Source organism: Saccopteryx leptura, chromosome 11 (assembly GCF_036850995.1).
Source record: "Saccopteryx leptura isolate mSacLep1 chromosome 11, mSacLep1_pri_phased_curated, whole genome shotgun sequence".
Classification (NCBI taxonomy): Eukaryota; Metazoa; Chordata; class Mammalia; order Chiroptera; family Emballonuridae; genus Saccopteryx; species Saccopteryx leptura.
Window position 1 is genome coordinate 19,770,264 of NC_089513.1, and position 22,033 is coordinate 19,792,296.

The 22,033-nt window shown below is 44.0% G+C and overlaps 1 protein-coding gene and 1 pseudogene across 5 annotated transcripts in view; both read right to left on the reverse strand.

Annotated features, from left to right (window-relative positions):
• The window catches only part of MAPK4 (mitogen-activated protein kinase 4), a 145,077-nt gene that overhangs the window by 121,959 nt on the left and 1,085 nt on the right, over positions 1-22,033 (reverse strand). Inside the window, exon 2 of one of the 5 annotated variants that reach the window (XM_066352783.1) lies at positions 18,862-19,005. The exons of the other annotated variants lie outside the window; for them this stretch is intronic. The gene's annotated coding sequence lies outside the window, so the exon portion shown is untranslated. The remainder of the gene's footprint in view (positions 1-18,861; positions 19,006-22,033) is intronic. 5 annotated transcript variants of the gene reach the window in all.
• LOC136383688 (U2 spliceosomal RNA) lies at positions 20,799-21,044 on the reverse strand (annotated as a pseudogene).

Below are 22,033 nucleotides of genomic sequence, written 5' to 3' on the forward strand. Positions count from 1 at the left end.
GTGCTGTTGTTTACTAGCTGTGTCACCTTGAACAATCCACTTAATCTTTCTGAGCTTCTTTCCTCCTCTGTTAGGAAAAGAAATGGTAATACCAAGACCTCTGACAGGTACCTGTGCCTTACGCTTCCCATGCATCAAACTGATGCTGCAAAGAGACACTGCAGATAAAATGCTTTGTAAACCAGAAAAGCACTACACAAATATAAGGGTTGTTTAATGAGGGGGCTCCTTGGCCACACTAAATGAATAAACTAGCAACAGTGCATATCCTTGAGTAACCAAATTCTGTATTGTCACTTAGGTCAGCATGCTACATCTTCATCAATTTCACTAGGTCCTAAACTTTACTAAACATTTACTTGACATTTAAGATGTTAAAAGAAACATCTTAAATCAACATGGCTATGGCCAGATACAGCAATGGGAACATCTACAAGAGGCAGGATTATAGGAAGGATGCAGAATCAAAAGGTGGGAAGCCTAGGTTCATTAAAGCATAAAATATGGCTTCTGTGGTTACTTCTTTGCAGATATTACTGGTTTGTCCAGGAAGGGGACCTTTCCTGGGTGCCTACGCAGCGCTCAGCTTCATTCTTCAGAGGACCATATAACTTACCATCCAAACCTGAACCTTTATGAGAGTAAAAGGAGACATTAATAGTTATTCAAGGACAACAAACTGTACTGTTCCCAGCAAACCAGAACACATCGTCCAAAAACTCCAAGGAAAACAGAATGGCTAATCCACAGTAGAATTTTCCCACATGGTATAACATTATTACTCCACTCCAATGATATATCTGTGTGTACTTTTCAGCTCTAATTTTAGCACAACAAGAAAGCCCATTAGTTGCTATTGAGAAAATTTCTTCATTAACTTGAGTGAGGTGCTCTGAACTGGTTGGACAGGTGCACATGACTGCTAATGGGGCCCTAAACCGTCCCACTCCTAACCAGCTCTGACACAAGTGGACATCATAGAAGTGCTTCAGCAGCTGATGTGAGTGCTGCCCTTACCCTTCTACGAGATGCTCAGATCCATGAATGAATGATCTCAAAGCCCCTCGAAAGAGAAAGCTACTACCTGGGCTGGGCAAAAACACGTTTCCTGGCAGTCCATCCACTGGCTGCAAATAACAAGTTTCTATACCACTAACTGAAATTCAAGTTGAAAATGCCTATCTTTGCATCTCATCTTCATGACTAAGGCCATTGTTAAGGTACTAAAAGGTGCTTTAGTACCAAGAATTGCTCCTTCCTCATCACAACCTGTCACCCTTCCCTGGGCATTAGGATAGGCATATTATAAGCTGGAAGTGTGCAAAGGTCAAAACACTGATATAGAGGATGTAAGTTCTGGCTTTGCCGTTCCTTGACCAAATTCTTAACATTCTTGGATTCCCATTTCTTTCTTTCTACAAAAGAGCAATCTTACTCAGTGTTACCTTAGAAAGCTGCCATGAAAATGAAATGTAACAATGCATCTGAAAGCTCTTTGAACAAACAAAGAGCTCTACAAATATATTGGCAATGCAAATTTGCAGATGATAGGGCAACCACACAGAAAAATGGAAACTCCAGCTGTGAGTTCTCTCTGTTAATTGCAATTTGAATTCCTGTATCCAATTCTCTCAATGCATGTAGAAGTGTTTTCTCTCTCTCTCTCTCTCTCTCTCTCTCTCTCAGACACACACACACACACACACACACACAAAAGCTTGCTTGGGAAGAATGTGGTTGGATGGATGGACTGAAACTAAAAGAGAGGACCACTTTCTAGTCACAAATAACTGAAGAAGTTTATATTTGACCCCATATTATTTGGATTTAAAACACATTTGGCTGCAAAAGGCTCTGGACACACCATTATTTAGAATTCATATTTTTCTGTCACCTAATAGACTAACTCTTGGGCCATTTCTCTAATTTGTTTTTCTCTATTCATAAGTGTATCTGAATTGAGTTTGGGTTAGATGCATAAAATAATCATTAGGACCAAGGCCATGATTTCTGGAGCTATGGACCATCACAAAGAGGAGCCCAAACAGGGCCTGGACTGTTACCAGGCAGAGGACCCAGGTTCCCGGGACATTCCTCCACTTTATTCTCACACGGGGCTGAACTTTCTGTTCCTGAATTTTCACAAATGCTTCATGTGCAGTTGGTGGATTTAACAGTTTTCTTTGTATATAGATGGTACATAGTAGTAAACATGTCTGAGTTTCAGCGGGTAGACAAATGAATGTTATTGTGGTAGGATTCCTAATTCAGCCACCGTTGTATGGGCATGCCACCCCACCCATCAAGAGGTGGAGTCCTTTTATCCTTCCTGTCAGTCTTGGCTAGCCTTGTGACTTGCTTTGACCAAGAGAAGGTGGCGGAGGTGATGTTTATTCTGGGACTTTTGAGTCTGGGTCTTAAGAGAACTGGCAACTTCTGCTTACTCCCTCAGAAGCCAGTTTCTATCTAAGAAGTTCAGCTACCCTATGGCCACGATGCTGTGAGGAAGTCCAAGCCAGACACAGAGAGACCACACAGAAGAGCATGGAGGCATGAGACATGTGAGCAAAGCCTTGGACCTCTGCCCAACCCAGTCAGCTGCTGAGAGCAGCCGTATGAGAATTCCCACTTGATGCCACATGGAGTAGAAGAGTCCCGCAACCAAACACTGTCCAGATTACACAATTATGAGACATCATAAGTCATTTTGTTAAGACACCAACTTTGGGAGTGGGATGTTATGCAGCAGTAAGGGGAATAGCTATGTCTCTTCATCCTACTGCAAAAGAGTACTCAGAAATACTAGTATAAATGACATCATCAGCCATCTAGACAGAGAATTCCAAACCCTTCTGTGCTGCAAATAGCTAAAATCTTGCATTCGGCAATAGTCTTGGTAAGTTCAAGAGTCACTAATGTGCACCTACTTCCTCTACTTCCTACTGTACTTGATAAACACTCTTTGAAAGCATCTACCACATCTTCGCACAGGGGCTACACCTAATGGGAGGGGAGAGAAGCTCTGGTGCTGTGGACTTGGAGGCCTACGCTCCAGCTCTTACTCTTGCCCTTTTGACTTATTCCAAATTTGGGGCAAGGCATTCTATCTCTTTTGCCTGTTTCCCACCTACAGGATGGAGATAACCCCACCCTATGTACTGAAAAGAACACTGCAACTTGAAGGTATCGCCAGATGGTAATGGCATATAAACAGAGCCATCAAAATCCCAAAATTAAGATCAAATGAAAAAAATGAAGAGTAAATTTCTATTCCCATGAGCATATATAAGTACTTGGCTAGAGTTAACTGTACTGAACATTTTGAGGTGTATATAATATCTTAGTAACACTTGTCAGACGAGGTTCTATAACTGAAGATCTCACCCCTTTGCCACCCTCAACCCACAGGCTCATGGAGTTTCCCGGAGAGGCCGGAGCCCACCCAGGGCAGGGAGTCCTTGGCCGAGCCTGAACTCAGCCAGCTCTGCTCATCCACAGTCAGACCCAGGAGGTAGGTACACTTCATGTAATGGTTTAAAATATGCTCAAAATGTATCTGACACTCCTGTCCCCTTGAGTGTGAGTTGGACCTCGTGGCCCACTTCTAATAAACAGAAAAAATGGGGACAGATAGCATGCAATTTCAGAGCTCGGTCATCGAAGGCACCGCAACTTCCTGGTTGCTCTCTCTTGGATCACTTGCTCTGGGGGAAGCCAGCTGTCATGATGTAGGCCAGGGGTCCCCAAACTTTTTACGCAGAGGGCCAGTTCACTGTCCCTCAGACCGTTGGAGAGCCGGACTATAAAAAAAAACACTATGAACAAATCCCTATGCACACTGCACATATCTTATTTTAAAGTAAAAAAAACAAAACAGGAACAAATACAATATTTAAAATAAAGAACAAGTAAATTTAAATCAACAAACTGACCAGTATTTCAATGGGAACTATGCTCCTCTCACTGACCATCAATGAAAGAGGTGCCCCTTCTGGAAGTGCGGCGGGGGCCGGATAAATGGCCTCAGGGGGCCGCATGTGGCCTGCGGGCCGTAGTTTGGGGACCCCTGCTGTAGGCCCTCTGGAGAGGGAGCTACCCAGAGAGGGAGCAGGGCCTCCAGCCAACAGCCATACAAGTGGACCTGGGAGCAGACCCTCCTGCCCAAGGCCGCCTTCAGAGGTCTGAGGCCCTAGCAACATCTTGACTGCAACCTCATGAGACACCTTAAACTAGAACCACCCAGCCAAGCTGCTTCCAAATTCCTGACCCATAGAAACTAAAGATAACAAATGTTTGCTATTTTAAGCTTTTAAATTGTAGAGTAGTGTGTTACACAGCAATAGTTAATACATCTTGTTCACTCACTTTTTAAAAATTTTTGATTGAGTTTAGAGAGAGAGGAAGTAACAGACAGACAGACAGAAACTTTGATCTGTTTCAGTATGTGCCCCGACCCATACAGACAACTGGTAACCAAGTGAGCTATCCAGCCCAGGGCCTGTTACCTCATTTTTAAAGGAAAAACACTAGTGCGTTTTTGGAACACTGAGGACCCACAATGAATATGCAACCTTTAACCCTTATTACTTATGAAGTGAAAAATGAATAAATGCCATCTGGTAGTCCTAGTGGATGAGAATAAGGCGAAAGGTCCCATGAGCAGTCCTCGATGAACATGGCAAGGTGGATATGTTTAGATAATGACAACTCGAAGCCAAGGGAAATTCAGGCACCTCAATCAATCATCCAGTTATACAACAGCTACTGCAAACAGTAAGCAAAACAGAAAGCAAGAGGGTAGTCTGAAAGAAGTTCTGTAATCAATTTACATTCCTGTCCTTATTACTGTGAGTCTCAGGAGACAAGACTAGCACAGTCAACATTATCAAGAATAAGGCAGTTTATAGTCTAGTGCTGGTCCACTGAGCAGGGCTGACAGTATACACCATGAAAGAGAGAGACAGAGGAGGCAGAGTGCCCCTCAAATGACCCAAGAACAGACTTCCAAGATGGCACCCACCGTATGGCACACTTCAGAGACAAACAGCAGATGGGGTCAGGAGAAAAGCACCTCTGCCATGGCCAGCCGAAGGTCAATGAAAATCTCCTTGGACGTTTGGCTAAACATTGTTAACAACTGTAGTAAGAGAATCCTGGCTGGGCCATGTCAGCAAAATGCCTGCACAGTCCTCAGTGAAGCATCCAGGTTGTGTCTCTTCAGAGAGCGTCTCTCTTCCCCTAACCAGCCGCCAGGGCAAACATCGACCATGCCCATTGCTTTCTCCTGCTCTTACCCATACTTCCAGGCTGAGGCAGGTGGCCTGTGTCCCATCCTGCACTCTCCTCACACATCTATGGTGCTAGTTTGAAGCCACAAAGTCACCTTGACATAGGTGACCTATCAATCTTGCTGCCACTGCCTCAGAACACAGACTGCTCACTGACACTGGTCATCCATTCTTTTCAGGGATACACCTGTTCCCCAACAGCAGCCCAGTCAGGCTCCTGAGGAAGCCCTACCTCAGCCACAGGTGAAGCCCCACAGCCTGAAGGAGGAAGGGGAGTGACAGGAGACATGGAGCCTGCAAAAATCCCCGGGAGGCTCTCTGGGTGCTGGCTGATGAGACTTGTTGGAAGCGAGTTTCTCAAGAGCCACTTGTTGGAGATGTAGCAATCACAGTGTGATGAAGAGCCCTTGAGGGGAACCACAGATCACATTTTCATTTCCAGGTGAAGTGGGAGGTGGCATAAGTGAAATCCATCACTGTTGATTTCTTTTAAAGATGGGCTAGGATCGCCCTGGCCGGTTGGCTCAGCGGTAGAGCGTCGGCCTAGACGGCGGAGGACCCGGGTTCGATTCCCGGCCAGGAGAAGCGCCCATTTGCTTCTCCACCCCTCCGCCGCGCTTTCCTCTCTGTCTCTCTCTTCCTCTCCTGCAGCCAAGGCTCCATTGGAGCAAAGATGGCCCGGGCGCTGGGGATGGCTCTGTGGCCTCTGCCTCAGGCGCTAGAGTGGCTCTGGTCGCAACATGGCGACGCCCAGGATGGGCAGAGCATCGCCCCCTGGTGGGCAGAGCGTCGCCCCTGGTGGGCGTGCCAGGTGGATCCCAGTCGGGCGCATGCAGGAGTCTGTCTGTCTCTCCCTGTTTCCAGCTTCAGAAAAATGGAAAAAAAAAAAAAAGATGGGCTAGGAGCAGAGGAGAGCTCAGTCCTCCGACTACTTTTGCACTGTTAACTCACTGACCCTCTTCACGATCTTGTCCATGCACAACTCACCCATGGCTGCCATGGGTGAGGAGTGGGACTCATCTGCTTTGGGCATTCCTCACCCTCCATAAAGCCCAGTACTAGAGCCATCTTGAGGGCACCGTGAATCTAGGAGACTGCCCTGGGTAAGAGTGACCCACAAACTGGAGGGCTGGGAGGGAGGGAAGTGCTGGACTATGACCTAGGGTCTGTAATCTCTTCTCAAGGCAGGAGCAGGAGAGGGAAGCGTGATTCCCAGCTAGAACCAAAAAATAAAAATACAAAAATACAGGTACTGGCTGGTCGGCTCAGCGGTAGAGCATCGGCCCAGCATGTGGAAGTCCCGGGTTCAATTCCCAGCCAGGGCACACAGGAAAAGTGCCCATCTGCACCCTTCCTCTTCTCCTTTCTCTATATCTCTCTCTTCCCCTCCCACAGCCAAGGCTCCACTGGAGCAAAGTTGGCCCGGGCGCTGAGGATGGCTCCATGGCCTCCACCTCAGTACTAGAATGGCTCCAGTTGCAATGGAGCAATGCCCCAGATAGGCAAAGCATCACCCATTGGTGGGCATGCCAGGTGGATCCCAGTCAGGTGCATGCGGGAGTCTGTCTCTCTGCCTCCTCGCTTCTCACTTCAGAAAAATACAAAAAAAAAATACACAGATACATAAATATATAAAATGTAAAAGCCAAAACTATACAACAGATAATACAACTTGCAGAGAACATGCCTCCCCAGCCTCATCCAGGCTGAGTAGGTGGACCTGCCCCATTCCCTTCTACACAGGCCCATCTTGTGTTGCCTTTTTGAGGTTTGCTTGCTCCAAGGTTGCCCCAGACATTCATCTTCACTTAATTGTCCTTGGAAAATAATATGTGTAGGGGAAGCACAGGAATGATAGTCTGGTTCCACTCTAAAGGCACACGCGGCGATGCTCAAAAAGCTAGTCAATGCACCTAAAGGGAATGGCTTTGGAAAGTTTGAAAGACTGAGCAGAGGTAGGGGTTGACACAAGGACAAGATGACGTAAAGTCCACATTCCCCCATGCCTCATCACGTCCCAAGGAGCCTCCAGTAACCGTCTCCTGTGTCCCCTGCAGGAGCATGCTCTCTATAGCCTACTTTTCAACTTGCAAAAAGATCTGATGATGTTTCTCACCTGCTTACAATCCCGCAATGACTTCCCCTGCCTCTCAGATCAGTTCAGGCTCCTCTACGTGCAGTACAGGCCCCCGGGACCCGGCTGTCTGTCCACACAAAACTCCCTCTCCTCATCAAACTCTTCACTCCTGACCCTAAACCACACGTGGCTCCCACACCAGGCTTGCTCATGTTCTATGTCACCTTTGCCCTGGAACACTGCCTGCTTTCTTCAACTTGCAAACCCCTAGTCATACTCTGAGATTCTGCCCTGGTATCCCCTGCTCCTGGAAGACTCCTCTGAGCCACTCTCCTTCCTGCCCATGTGTGCCCCACGGAAGCCAGGGTGTTCCCTCTACAAAGCACTAAGGGACAGGTATTGTGACTGTTCCATTACTGGTCCATCACCCACCCACCCCCAGACTAGGTGCTTAGTGAGAAACTGCATCTTCCTCCTCCTCATAGCAACAAAGCTTGCATGACACCTAGCATGTAATAGGTGTTTTATAATTTTTTTTTAAAGAAAAAAATCTATTAATCTATCAGTGTTACAGTTGGCTGGGAAGTCATTTCAATTCCTGGCCTTGTGACCATTAGGTAGATTTACAGCAATCAGATCATGTCCTTTCCCTAAACAACACGGGTGCCATCTGCGTCCCTCCTCCTTGAGCAGTGGTTCTCAAAGGACAGTCTCTGGACTGTCAGCATCAAGCATCACCTAGGAAGATGTTAGATATGCAAATTCTTGGGCCCCACCCAGTCCTACTGAATCAGAAACTCGGGGCCCTGACCCGGCAAGCTATAGTTTAACATGCCTCCAAGGGTTTGCATGCACACTCAAGTTTGAGAACCAGAGCCCTAGACTTCAAAGACCACTAGAAGCAGTTCAGATTCTGCTCTGTAAGCAGCTGCAGTGAACTCTTTGCCTGGCAAGATCCCCTTTTCCAAGCTGGAGGAACCTTTTCATGGCTGAAAGCAGCTGCCTCCACTGGGCCAGATGCAGAAACACTTCCCCTCCTAGTACCCTTCGGAATAAACAAGAATCACCTAGGAACAAAGGAAACTAGGCAACACGTGTGCTCCGTGCTCCAGGGAGTTCTCACTGACCTTGGGCAGCGGGTGGGCGCACTCTCTCAGAGGCTTGCTGCACCGGGATAGAGTTCACCTCGGGCCAAATCCATCACCTTGATCTTAGAGAAGCAGCTTTCTGGTTATTTTTCTCCAAAGAACTATGTGACAGACAGATCTGCCACTTCTGTCACAGGCAGATACAATGGAACAAGGCAATTAGGATGATCTTGGCTGTCAGTTCGGCTGAAAGTTCCGCTGGTAGTCACAGTTAAAGCAATGGTCATGAGCTGAATTCGGCTTTGCAGCACACCCCGCCCCAAATCACAGCATCATATTAGAGCCTACAGAAGTGCCCAAAGAACCAGGAACGTACAACTTTTTAGTGTCGATGTTTCTTATAAACCCTTCCTCCTAGCTTTCATTTCATATTTAATTTTCATTAAGCTCCTATTATGTGCAAAATAAGCCAGGTTTTGCTTACTTACCTGATGGATTGCAACCATGGCTGCATATTAGAATCACATAAAGAGCTTTGAAAAAATTCTGATGCCCAGACCAGATCCAAAACTAATTAAACCAGAATTTCTGGAGCGGGGCCCAGGCATCAGCATTATTTAAACTCTCCAGATGATTCCAATGTGCTGCCAATTTGGAGAACCATGGTTTTAAATAATATTGATTTCTGGACCCCATCCCAAATGACATAGATCATTCTCTAGGACTACAGCCTGGGCATGTATGTATAACATGTGCATGTGCATGCATGTGGTACACATAGGCATATGTACATGGCTGTGCACATGCATGTATGCATGTATAAATGGGAGCATGTGTATGTATATATACATGCATGCATGCACATGCATGTATATGCACACATATATTCATATGCATAAATATTTACACATACCTCTATACATATATAGTCTCCAGGTGATTCTAATACAGCCAAAGTTGAGAACCACTCCACTGACCATTGCTTTCCAAACTTGTGTGCACTTTAGAACTATTTCTAAAAATTCGGAAGCTCAGGCCATACACCAGACCAAGCAGCTCTGGGGTGGCAGGCTGGGTACAGCCATCAGCGTTTTTTGAGGGTCCCTGGATGATTCCAACACGCAGAGGAGTTTGGAAAGTGCAGAACAGATGCCAAGCTCCGGGATAGTCTTCTACTACTTTACTGTAACTGTCCTACAGTATCTACCTCACATATTTGTTAAACCAAACTGAATTTCTAGAGACATCCTTTATCACAGTGTCCTTTAAAACTATGCCCAGTTGCCTGACCAGGAGGTGGTGCAGTGGACAGAGCATCGGACTGGGATGCGGAGGACCCAGGTTCAAGATCCCGAGGTCGCCAGCTTGAGTGCGGGCTCATCTGGTCTGAGCAAAAGCTCACCAGCTTGGATCCAAGGTCACTGGCTTGAGCAAAGGATTACTCGGTCTGCTGAAGGCCCATGGTCAAGGCACATATAAGAAAGCAATCAATGAACAACTAAGGTGTCACAACGAAAAACTGATTATTAATGCTTCTCATCTCTCTCCATTCCTGTCTGTCTGTCCCTATCTATCCCTCTCTCTGACTCTCTGTTTCTGTAAAAAACAACAACAACAAAAACAAAACAAAAACTATGCCCAGTAGATAGTACTTTACAACTGGGGTTGGTCCAAAAGGTACTTATTTAATGAAAATGCATTCTGCCTCCTCACTAGTAAATCTTGTCCAGGATACCCTTGTCCCACACTTTGGGAACTGTCTCCCTCTTTGAAATGTCTTCTGTTGCTCCTTTGGGTGGCTTCAGCCAAAACTATCTTTCCAGCTCTCTTCTCATCAGGTTTGGAAACTGGAAGTGGTTTGGGGGTGCTCAGGTGCCCAGGGGTAAATTTAGGAACTGGAGGGCTCGCCACACCCTGCTGAAGAGGGGGGTGGCTGGCTCCTTCACTAGGCCAGATACGGGTCACATTTTAAGAAGCCAGCAAGTAAGATAAAACACTATTAATTCCTCCTTTCACAACTTTGATGCTGTACACCTTGATCTGCCCAACAAGTGAGGATAATTTTACTCTATAACAAAAGTACACAGTGAGGTATTTCTCATCTCAAGGACTCCTACTGCCAGTCCTTGTGTAGAAACGCTGACATTTATATGGCAAGTTTGCTTTAACGAGGCTCACCTGAAAAATCATTCGTTAAAACATAGAAAACTAAGCTCAATCCCTCTTCTCTTACAGTTGAAGTTTTAATTCAGTGTGACCTATTTCTTGTTAGTATTGACCATTCACCTATAGGTCTGATGACCAAGAGACCTGTTTTCTGCAATGATTACTACAGCAGGAGATGGGCTGGGCTGGCAGTTAGGAGAACTGGGCTCTGTATACCAACTCTAATTTCCTGTGTGATCTTGAGCAAGTTATTTGATCTTTGGGTTCCTCATTTATAAAACAAGAGAATAAATACTTGTAAAGACAGTTTCCTTCCAGCATGTGTTTCTAATTTTTTTGTGGGCAATGACATTAGTCTTCTGGAAATTGCTAAGTTTATTAGTTTGTTTTCCTAAAAATGGATAATTATTTGGGAGAAAGTATCCTGAGTATCCAGTTTTCATAAAACAAAGATGAAGTCACTAATATATGCACCATGATGTACTGAGACACAGTATGGACACAAAAAGAAGAGAGACAGCCTGTGCTGGTAGAATTAATGAGGAAAACAGTCAGATGGCTAACTATGATTTAAGACAGAATGAAATAGATACTATGGCAGGGAATCAGAGAAGAGGCAGCTTGCAGTGTTTAAAAAGGAATGTCCAGAATAAATAGTAAATTTCTTTCTATCAGCATTAAGAGAATGAAACTTGGAGTCAAACTTGAGTTCTAGTTCTGGGACATTCAGACTGTGCGTAGGTCACCTCTCTGCAGGCCATCTTCCCCAGGTTTACATCCTCCCAACCCCATGAAGTGCGAATCACCTAATACTTACCCGACATACTGGCGAGTGCCACTAGGAGGCTCAAAGAAGACATTGGCATGCTGCAGCGTGGAAGTTACATAAGACCATGGAGGATATACATAACGTATGCTGAACATGTGTTCCTATAGATTCGGATCTGATGATTTATAAAACCCAGAATTTCCACTGCGAAAGGCTCCCAGAGGTTAAATTCAGAACTGTGGGATCTTGGACACAGTGGTTTCTTTTCTTTTTTCTGCACCTTCTTAAGTTCTCCCCTTAATTACTTACTAAATAAAAAGATGTGCTTATTTTTAAAAAATGAAATGGTATAGAAAGGTATAAAATAAAAAACAAAAACCCTTTCCTTCATCTCAATAGCTAACTACGTCCTACTTTACCATTGCTAACAATGTCTCTTGCGTCCTTCCAGAAAAAAAGCTTAATCAAAACCGAGTATGTTTATGCTCCTGTGTCTACAGCTATACACTTGCTTTTCTAGGGGTCCATTACTGGAGAGGAAGGATCTTATTACAAATAATCTCAGTTTAAGGCAATGTAGTTTTAGATTACTGAAATCTGACATTGCTTGTAGTGGTGATAATTAAATAATAATGCTCTGATGATTTTTTTACCAATAGGAAAGGTGGAAAAGAAAACAAGAGGTTATTTACTATATTATGGAAACCAAATCCTGAACTCAGGAGTATAGAGCATAACTCCGTTTTGTTCGTTGATTAAGTAACAGAAAGTAACAGTTAAAGGATGAAGAGGTCTTTGATTCTAGGGCCCTGCTTCTGAATCAACTGGAGAGAGAAGCCAAAGGATCTTGACTGTCTCTTGTTGCATAAGTGCATTTCAGGTTCACTTTCAAAAACTGCTCATGAAAAGGAGGGTGTTCAGGATTAACAAATTCATTTAATAACTTTTGAGGAATGCACACATATTTGGAATCAAGACTTGAACCTTTTATTTTTTTCTTTTCCTAGTGAGAAGGGAGATAAAGAGACAGACTGTCATGCGCCCCGACCACGATCCACCCAGCAAGCCGTCTTGGACCAATGCTCTGCCTATCTGGGGCCATGCTCACAACTGAGCCATTCCCAGTGCCTGATGTGGGGCTCCACACAGCTATCCTCAGTGCAGGGGCGCACGAACCAATCAAGCCATGACTGCAGGAGAGGAAGAGAGAGAAGGGGGGGGTTAGAGAAGCAGATGGTCGCCTCTCCTATTTGTCCTGACTGGTAATCGAACCCAGGACATCCACACACCAGGCCAGCGCTCTACTACTGAGCTAGCCAGCCAGGACCAACTTAAACCTTTTAACTAAAACACTCATAAACTAAGAGCATTTTCATGTTGGACTCATGTTCCCTTGTCATTCGTCATTCAGAGACCCCACAAAATAAGGATTTAAGTCTTTGGTTGGTTTTCAATGTCCATTCAGCTCAAGAAAACAGTAAAGTATAGAAAAGTGAACAGTTACTTAGGTTACAACATGCCCAGAACTATTTGTCAGACATATTCTCCTCACAGTGTAAAAAAAAAGGTCTCTTTGCTCTGTGTGTCCTAAAGTACTCTGCCATTTGATAGTACAGGTTTCACTGGCTTTATTACACAGGAGATGGGGGGATTATTAAAACCGTCTTTGAGTCCTATAAGGCGGATAATGGAACTCTGTAACAACCTGTCAAAACTTCTTCATTTTCTCCCCTCCAGTCTGGAAAGCTCAAAGCAGTTCACTGCAGTTATTCCACTGTAATATACTTTTCACCTCCTCTTCCTAAGTGGCTTTACTGCAATCATCTTCCTTATTTTTCTCTTACAAACACAATTATATCAGATTTCTGAACTCTTCTGTCGCCGTTCCCTTTTCTTTTCCTGTTAAATGCGCTGTAATTCTTTCCTGTTCTCAGTCCTCTAAACAGCTCTGCAGGCTTGGTAAAAAGTATCACTGCCATCCCGTCCTGAAGGCAAGGTCCCGGTCTCTGTGACAAGTACAGGAATTTGCTCAGCTAACTTTGTCTGAACTCCTCGTGGCTCTCACATGTTACCAAAACCACAGTGTATTCTATCTTATTAGCATACGAAATGGTCCCAAAAAGGCTGGAAAAAAACTTCAAATTCAATTAAATGCAAAAATTTGCCAGTAAAAGTAAAAATGGCTTTGATCTCAAAATAACTATACCTCGTTAGAAAAATCAGCATCAGAGCCTAAGTTACTGATAAAGAAGTTTGGCTTATACCTAAAGTGAATCATGCTGGAGGAATTAATTTGCTTTGTTTCAGGCTGAAGAGTTTTCAGATATCACAGTCCATAAATTCTTGTGGCTGGTGGGGCTTTCTAGTAATTCTGTCTCCAAAAATAATCACAGATTCTTGGAGAATAAAACATTTGCTTTTTCAAAGTCAATCAAGTCATGTATCAATTTATCATTTTTCCAAAGGGCATCAGTCACAATCTAGAATGACCTTGAGTAGAGGGGCAGATTTGTGCTTGTAAGGACAGTTGTTATTAAAACCTAACTGGAAGATTTCTGACAATAGGTGTACAATACAGTCTTTCCTACATGTGCAATATTATAAAAAATAAAACTAATCTGGATAAATCCTCATGGAATACACAAAAGGCTCCATGGTCTGAGTTAGTCTCCAAAAAGTTGGTGGAGATGCATCTCCCAAAAGCCCTTTCCAGAGGATAGATCCCTGCTGCCCCCTTCCGTCACTTTACCCAAAGACTTCATTCACATCTGAAGGGTGAGAAAGAACCTATGGTTCCCTATGCAGATAGCAATTTTCTAAGACAGCAGCTCTAAGGTTGCCAGGGAGAAAAGTACCCGAAAATAAAAGTAAGAGCCCTCCTCAAAAAAGCCAATGAAGGCCCTGGTAAGGTGGTAGAGGAGGGAGGGTTTTCCACCATTCCATGTCCCTTTCCCAACCTCTTCAAACCCAGCGGATGCACTTTTCTTACTGTAAATTTCTCTGGCTTCCTGACAGTTGCGGGAAAACATCTATGAGAGCTGGAGCAATCTAGGGGCAAGTACATTTGCCTGCTGATCCTGAGAACACATGGACAAGTATGTGCTTTCTAAAAGTTGGAAAGGATCAGAAAGCTTCTTTTGAAACATTTGATTCAAGAAGAGTCCCCTGGGAAGGCCACCCTAACTCCTGAGCCTGAACATAATATATAACAAGTCCACTCCACTACAAGTGGACTTAGTTAGTGAAGGTGACTTTTAGAAAACACCTAAGGCCTGACCAGGTAGTGGCGCAGTGGGTAGAGCGTTGGACTGGGACACAGGGGACAAAGGTTTGAAACCCCAAGGTCACCAGCTTGAGCACGGGGTTGCTGGCTTGAGTGTGGGATCATAGACATGACCCCATGGTCGCTGGCTTGAGCCCAAAGTTGCTGGCTTGGGCTAGGGGTCATTCGCTCTGCTATAGACCTTTGGGTCAAGGCACATATGAGAAAGCAATCAATGAACAACTAAGGTGCTGCAACAAAGAATTGATGCTTTTTATCTTTGTCTCCATCTGTCCCTGCCTCCGTCTCTCTGTCTGTCTCACACACACACACACACACACACACACACACACACACACAAGGCACCTACGGATGGGCCTGGTTGCAAAAGAAGCCAAATTTGAACCTTCAGCCCCACCCCGACTTCCAGGGAGGAGAGAGGGGCTAGAGGTCAAAATCAATCACCAGTGACTAACAAGTTTATTAATCAGGCTTATGTAATGGAAGCTTCCTTAAAAACCCAAAAGGAGGGGCTCCAAAGTGCGTCCAGGTTGGGGAATCATAATGCTTCCATATGCTGGGACCCAAACTCGACAAGGACAGAAATTCCTTTGTTAGGAACTAAGTATCTTTTCATTTGGCTGTTGATTTGTATCCTTTGTAATAAATTGGTGATTAGTGAGTAAACAGGTTTCCTGAGTTCTGTAAGCCATTGTAGCAAATTTTAAAATTAAACCCACAAAGGAGGATATGGGCAACTCTGATGTAGAACCAGTGGGTCAGAAGCACAGGTGACAACATGGGCTTGTGATTGGCATCTGAAGCAGAGGCCTGGCCGCCTTGTGGAACTGAGCCCTTCAGCTGTGGAACTTGATGCTATCTCCAGGTAAATAATACCAGAATTAAGGTGACTTGTAGGACACCCAGCTGGTGTCTAAGAATCACATTGGAATTGGCGATTAGAACCCTTCTAAAAGTATATGTGACTGTGGAGATTTTAGCTTTATGTGTACCAATAGCCTCATATGTAAATGGACATAGTAAAACAGTACCCACTTCATAAGCTGTGAACCACTGAAGAAATGCTCACTGGACGTTGGCTGATACTAAAGGGTAGTGCTCCCAGTGCATCTAAACTTGCCTCTGAGACTGAACAGGCAACTCCACTAGGAACAAAAAAAAAAAACTTGAGCCTGAAACACAGTGCTTGAAACGCTGGAATTCCGGAACATTAGGTTTGGATAGAACACTTCATAAACTATTCAAGAGAGCAGAGATTTATTATAGTTTTCTTTTTAAAAAATGGATTTTCTACATGCAGATCTTTTTCAAAAAACACTTAAATAGGAAAAGAGATAATTAACAAAAAATTAAATAGGTAACCGAGAAATGTTTAGCCATCCTAGTAACCAAAATACGAATGAAAGCAACAATGACATTTTTCAGCTTATCTAATTCTTTTAAAATAAAATACCCTATGCTATGAATGATGTGGTGAAGTCATTTCCAGTTTTGGAACCAATTTGTTAAAATGGTGCATTCTACTATCCTTGGGTGAGTAATTTCACTATCTGTATATGTATACTAAGAAAACAATCCAAAATGTGGAAAAAAGTGGACTCAAAAGTGGCTCACTACAATGACACAGGAGTGAGAAACTGGGAGCAAACCATGCCCACTAACACCAGAATATTGTAAGTTAACAGGCTTCCGAACTATTCAGTTAGGTAGTCTTTAAAAATTATGTTTACAAAGATTTATAATAACATGGAAATTGTCATAATAGTAACTAAAAAAAAGCAAGAAAAAAATTAATATGTATGACTGAAAATAGGTTTTTAAATGAGCTGAGAAAACACTAAAACATAGCAAAATATAATCTGGTCAATCTATCATAGATAGGATTCTTAAATTCTTCTACTTTTCATAATGAAGATGTATTACTTTCCCAAAGTTAGACAAATAAATGTTTTCAATCTAATTATTTACTGTAAAGACAATATAAAAGATTATCATATAAAATACAGCCCAGCCTCAGTGCTGACCTCTGTGCAACCTTGGCAAACTACCTAACTTCTCTCAGCCTCAGTTTCCCCATTTAGACAATGAGGCAAGGAGAGCTGCTATTAATCTCCAAGATCCCTTGCAGATCTAATCTCTGTGACTGTGTATAGATTTGCCCCAAAATCTCCAAATAGGTCTTGACTCTTGAAAAGTTACATAAAAATCAAATTGGTTTAAATGTAAATAAAAAACTAGCTTTAAAAAAAAAAACCTGGCCTGGATGGTTGGCTCTGGATAGAGTATCAGCCTGTGCAGACGTCCCATGTTCGATCCCCAGTCAGGGCACACATGAGAAGCAACCATCTGCTTCCCTTCCCCTCCCTCACCCCCTTCTCTCTCTCTTCCTCTTGCACAATCAGTGGCTCGATTGGTTCGAGCCTCGACCCCAGATGGGGGTTGCCCGGTAGATCCCAGTTGGGGTGCACATGGGAGTCTATCTCCCCTTCTCTCACTTAAAAAAAAAAAAAAGCCTATAGCAAATCTTCCTGTAGGAAGTCTTTTCATTGTTGTTCAGTCTACACCCTGACATACTGACAGATCAGTCTCACGTACAGCCAGGCACATTTAGATTCTAAAACAATAATCATAGCACTTTCTCTTCTTCATTGAAGAAAGGTCAATTTAGATTAAGGAAAAAGACTGTGAATGAATGAAAAGTCTAACAAACAGGGTTTTTCTTACATTTTATTCTTTAAAGTGTTTAAGTACTGGAATTCCTTGCCCACCCGGCACCCCCTCCCCCAAAGGTATTTCCTATCTGGCCTATTTCAATGCAAGGGAAAATCTCATCCCGGGCTGGGTGTTCCAAAATAGAAATCTGAATCAATGAAATCTTATTGGAAACTTTTCAAATACCATTATTGTGACCTGAATAAAGAGTTTCATTCAGTTTCTGAAGCAATAACTTGGGCCCGGGGCCAATCTCGCCTACAGTGTGCATTCAGTTACTCCTGTCCACTAGTGGACCTCACGGATCCCCCTGAACAGCTTGAACTAACCTTGCTCCTCATTCCATGCTACAAAGATGCCGCTGACACTGATGATGCTGACCTAGAATTGCTGAAGATTCCGAAGTTCTGACTTTTTTTTTTTAAGTTCTGATTTTTTATGGCAGATATTCACAGACATACAGGCTACCCTGTACTTGATCCATGCTCTCTATTTAAGTCAAGTGTTTGAGAAGCTTCTTAGCTCTTGCTAGAAGACCCTTTCTTCTTCCTACTCTCAGAGTCCAAAGTGCTAACCATTACACTATGGGACCTTCCTCCTACTTTCCTCTTCCTGCAGCCACAGCTGCTCCCTCACTCCTCAAAACCTTTCAAGAAGCAACGTTACTTGCAGCTAATAAAAATGGAAAGCTCAGAGCCCCTCTCTTATACAGGGCTCTTCCAGGTCTGGGAGGAACCCTAGCAACATGCTCACCTGGTCATTTTATCTTTATCTTTAAGGACCCCTCAAGTGACAGAGCATCTTGTCCCACCACAACTGGGTCCTCCCCTGCCACTTCCCTCACCCACTATTGCCCACCAGCTACTGCCCCCGCCGTGAACTGAGATGACCCTGTGGGCATACTTCTGGTATGTAAATCAGCCACAAGCTAGGGGAAGAATTTGAGATTCCTTTTTTTTTTTTTTTTGCCTCAATAAGACTGACTTAATATGATGGCCAGATTAGAATATATGCCCCCCCAAAAAGATGTTTATTCTGATTTAGAAAATTATTCATATGGAAAGTTCTACAATGTTAATTAAACATTTTCTAAGTCAACTTTATTAATAAGAACCAAGTTACATTAAATAAGACCTCTCCCAGAAAAAGTGAGAATAGCTATATAGCATAATACATAATAGCCAATATCCCTGAGAACAGGGGTTCTCAGTGACCAGTGATTTTGCTCCCCTGAAGATATCTGGCAATAACTGGACACAGTGTTGGTTGTCACAACTTAGGGAGGGGGTGTAGAGGTGCTACTGGCATCTACTGGGTAAAGGCTGGGGATGCTGCTAAACATTCTACAATGCACAGGACAGGTCCCCATGCAAAGAATTATCCAGCCCACATCAATAGGCTCATGCTGAGAATCCCTGCCTTAAAGTAATGAGCGCAGTAGGTAGAGACGCTAGGATTCCGGCTGGAAAACGACTCACCTTTAAGAGTAGAGTGCAAGGTAACAGGTAGCTCATGCAGACCCGCTGTCTCACATCAACCACCACACCACTTTAAAAAACAAAGAAGGCTCCAGACGTTTATGGGTCATGGGACTTGCAAGGACACTTGCCAAGAGTGACTACCTGAGGAGGTGGTAGCGTAATTTCAGGAACACCAGGAAAGGCACTTTTTCCTCCCCAAGTACCTCCAACACCCATTTGTCCATGTTTAAAAGCCTTTCCTGTTGGATAAAGCCTTTCATTCCATAATGAGGCCTAAAGTGGGAAGACATCCCACCCCACCCCCTGGAAGAGAGAACAGTGACCTACATTCATATTCAAGAGGAAGTGACTGATGACAGATTGTTGTTGGGGTTTATTTTCCCTGAGTTTTCACACAGTGAAAGGCTCTGAGCAGAGGAAAGTAGTCGAGAGGAAGAGAGGACAGGCCTGATGAGGCAGGGAACGGGTGATGAAATGGACATACAGGGTTCTGAAATAAATGTCACTAACTCCACAGCTGCAGGGAGGGAAGGACACAGAGGAATAGAAAAAGTCACATTCTTGTCCTTCTAGGAGGTTAAAATCAAGTTCAACTCAGGTGAAAAAAACTCCAAGAATGCTCGAGAAACGCTAAGGATGCAGTGCTATCATTGCAGCTGGAACAGGAGACAAGGGTTCTTGCTGGCTGGGGGAATCACAATGAACCCCAAACTGTGCTGGATGAAGCCCCCAGCTGACAGCTAAAAAAGTCAAGGACACAGTAAAATGCTCAGGCAGGGCCTCTGTGTTGATGAATGGCAACTATGATGAAGTGTTCTAATGACGGTCTGTTTCTTCCTTCACACCTCTGCTTATACCATTTCCTCAGTCGCGGAGGGAAGTCTTCCTCATCCTCTGCCTAGCTGAATCCTATTGCCTCTTGCAAGACTAGTTCATGTTTACTCTGCACATTCCTGCTTTGGGCCTCTGTTGTTTTTGTCCTCCCTCTTCTTATAAGTAAAAGGCCTCCAAGTCACTCATCTCGTGCCTGCCATATTTCCTATGTATCTTTCATAATGGACCAACTTCCAGGAAAGATTTGAGGGGGACTTTCAAGTTTATAACAAAAAATCATATGTCATTTTAAAATAATTTAAAAGGGAGATCAGAAATACTTTCGGAAGAGAAAGATCGTTGTACCAAGAAGCTAGGAAAAAGCAGTTACCAGGAATTGTTGGAGGCCAAGGTAATGAGATAAACAGGCTAGACCTCACTCTCTGATAAAAGAAAAGCCAAAATTCAATGAGAGCAGAATTTTTTTTTTTTTTACATTGAATTCTAGGCGGAGCCTGACCAGGTGGTGGTGCAGTGGACAGAGCATTGGATTGGGATGCGGAGGACCCAGGTTCGAGACCCCGAGGTTGCCAGATTGAGCGCGGGCTCATCTGGTTTGAGCAAAGCTAACCAGCTTGGACCCAAGGTCGCTGGCTTGAGCAAGGGGCTACTTGGTCTGCTGTAGCCCCATGGTCAAGGTGCATATGAGAAAGCAATCAATGAACAACTAAAGTGCCACAAAAAACAAACAAACAAACAAAACTGATGATTGATGCTTCTCATCTCTCTCCGTTCCCGTCTGTCTGTTTCTATCTATCCCTCTCTCTGACTCTCTATCTCTGTAAAAATAAATAAATAAATAAATAAATAAATAAATAAATAAAATTCTAGGAGGAACTTGCTCCTGGCTTTTCATGAATGCTGCACAATCATTTCATGTGTTTATCTCAAGAATTTTGTTATATCCTTTAGGACAAAGACCATGTCTTAAACTACATACCCCTAATAGCAGCCTATATATAACATTATAAGTGCTCAAATATTTGCCAGTAGGCTATGGATCCACAGTTCTCTTATCAATCGAGATATTCCAGCATGTCTCAGGACCACAGGATTATTAGAGTAATAGAGCCCTCAAATCTATTAGTAGGAAGAACCTTCAGACCACTTCATTTTGCCTCTAGGTCCCCAGTCATTTCAACAACGAGATTTTAAAAAAACATTCTTACCCCAACTGCTGTCACCAGTTTGTGGCCAGGGGCCGGAAGGTCCATGCTGACCCTCTCCTCATGCTTAGCCCCCCCCCTGATTTAAACTGATAAGAACAGATACTACCCTTGATCTTAGCCAAAAGGCCCAGAAGCGATCCCCTCCTGATGTAGTTGATTGTCCTTTACCTGCCTTTCTGTACCCAGTACAGATTCTCCATCCCTTTGAGTGGCATAGCTTTGCCTTATTAACCTTTGATTCCCTGCAATACTAGCACAGTGCTTTGTACAAAGGAACTCCCTTCTTTTTTTTTCAATGTTAGGAAACTGAATTGGAAAGATGTCCCAGAGTAGGCCTTTCATTATTCTGCCCTGCTCCCCACTGACAAACCGTAGAGCCAAAGAGTAGAAGCTCTCCTACATCACATAAACAGTCCAGGAAGGTTAAAATGCAGGTCACTAAGGGAACTGAAGACTCAAGAGTCCAGGGACATACTCTCTCACCCTTGTCTCCAAAAGTACACTGGGCAACCCTTCAGAAAACAAAGCTAAAAAACCCTGTACTCAATAGCTGCTCGGTAAACATCTATTAAAATAAGGTTATAGCAAAGCTATCTTGAACATACTAAGTACTCAATATCTTTTAAATTGAAAAGTTTGTAGCATCTACTTGACACATAGTAGGTGCTCGGATAAATATTTTTTAAATTAAGATAATGGTAGGACTGCTGTCTTGCACATAGTAGGCCCTCTGTAATGCCTATTACATTGAATAGTGGCAGACACTCGCTCTTTAGAGAATCTGGGCAGAGGTGACATTAATCAAATCCCAGGCGCAGTTCCATGAATGAAAATGCGCGTCTGGAGCCGGCGCTTTCGAGAGTGCTGGCGAGGATCGTGACAGTGCACGGCCTCGGTGGGCACCGCGCTCCACCCGAGCGGCGCACCCACGGCCGAGCCCGGCATTGATTAGCTATCGGGACGTCCCCCTTTCCCACCGAGGCGGGAAACGGTCGCTGCCTCCAATTATCACTTCGGGGCCGCACCTGGGGCTTCCGCCACGGCTCCCTCCTGAGGAAACCGCCCACCCAGGCTTCCCCTGGGATTCCGGAGAGTTGAGAGCAGAACAAAAGCAAAAACCAGCCGGG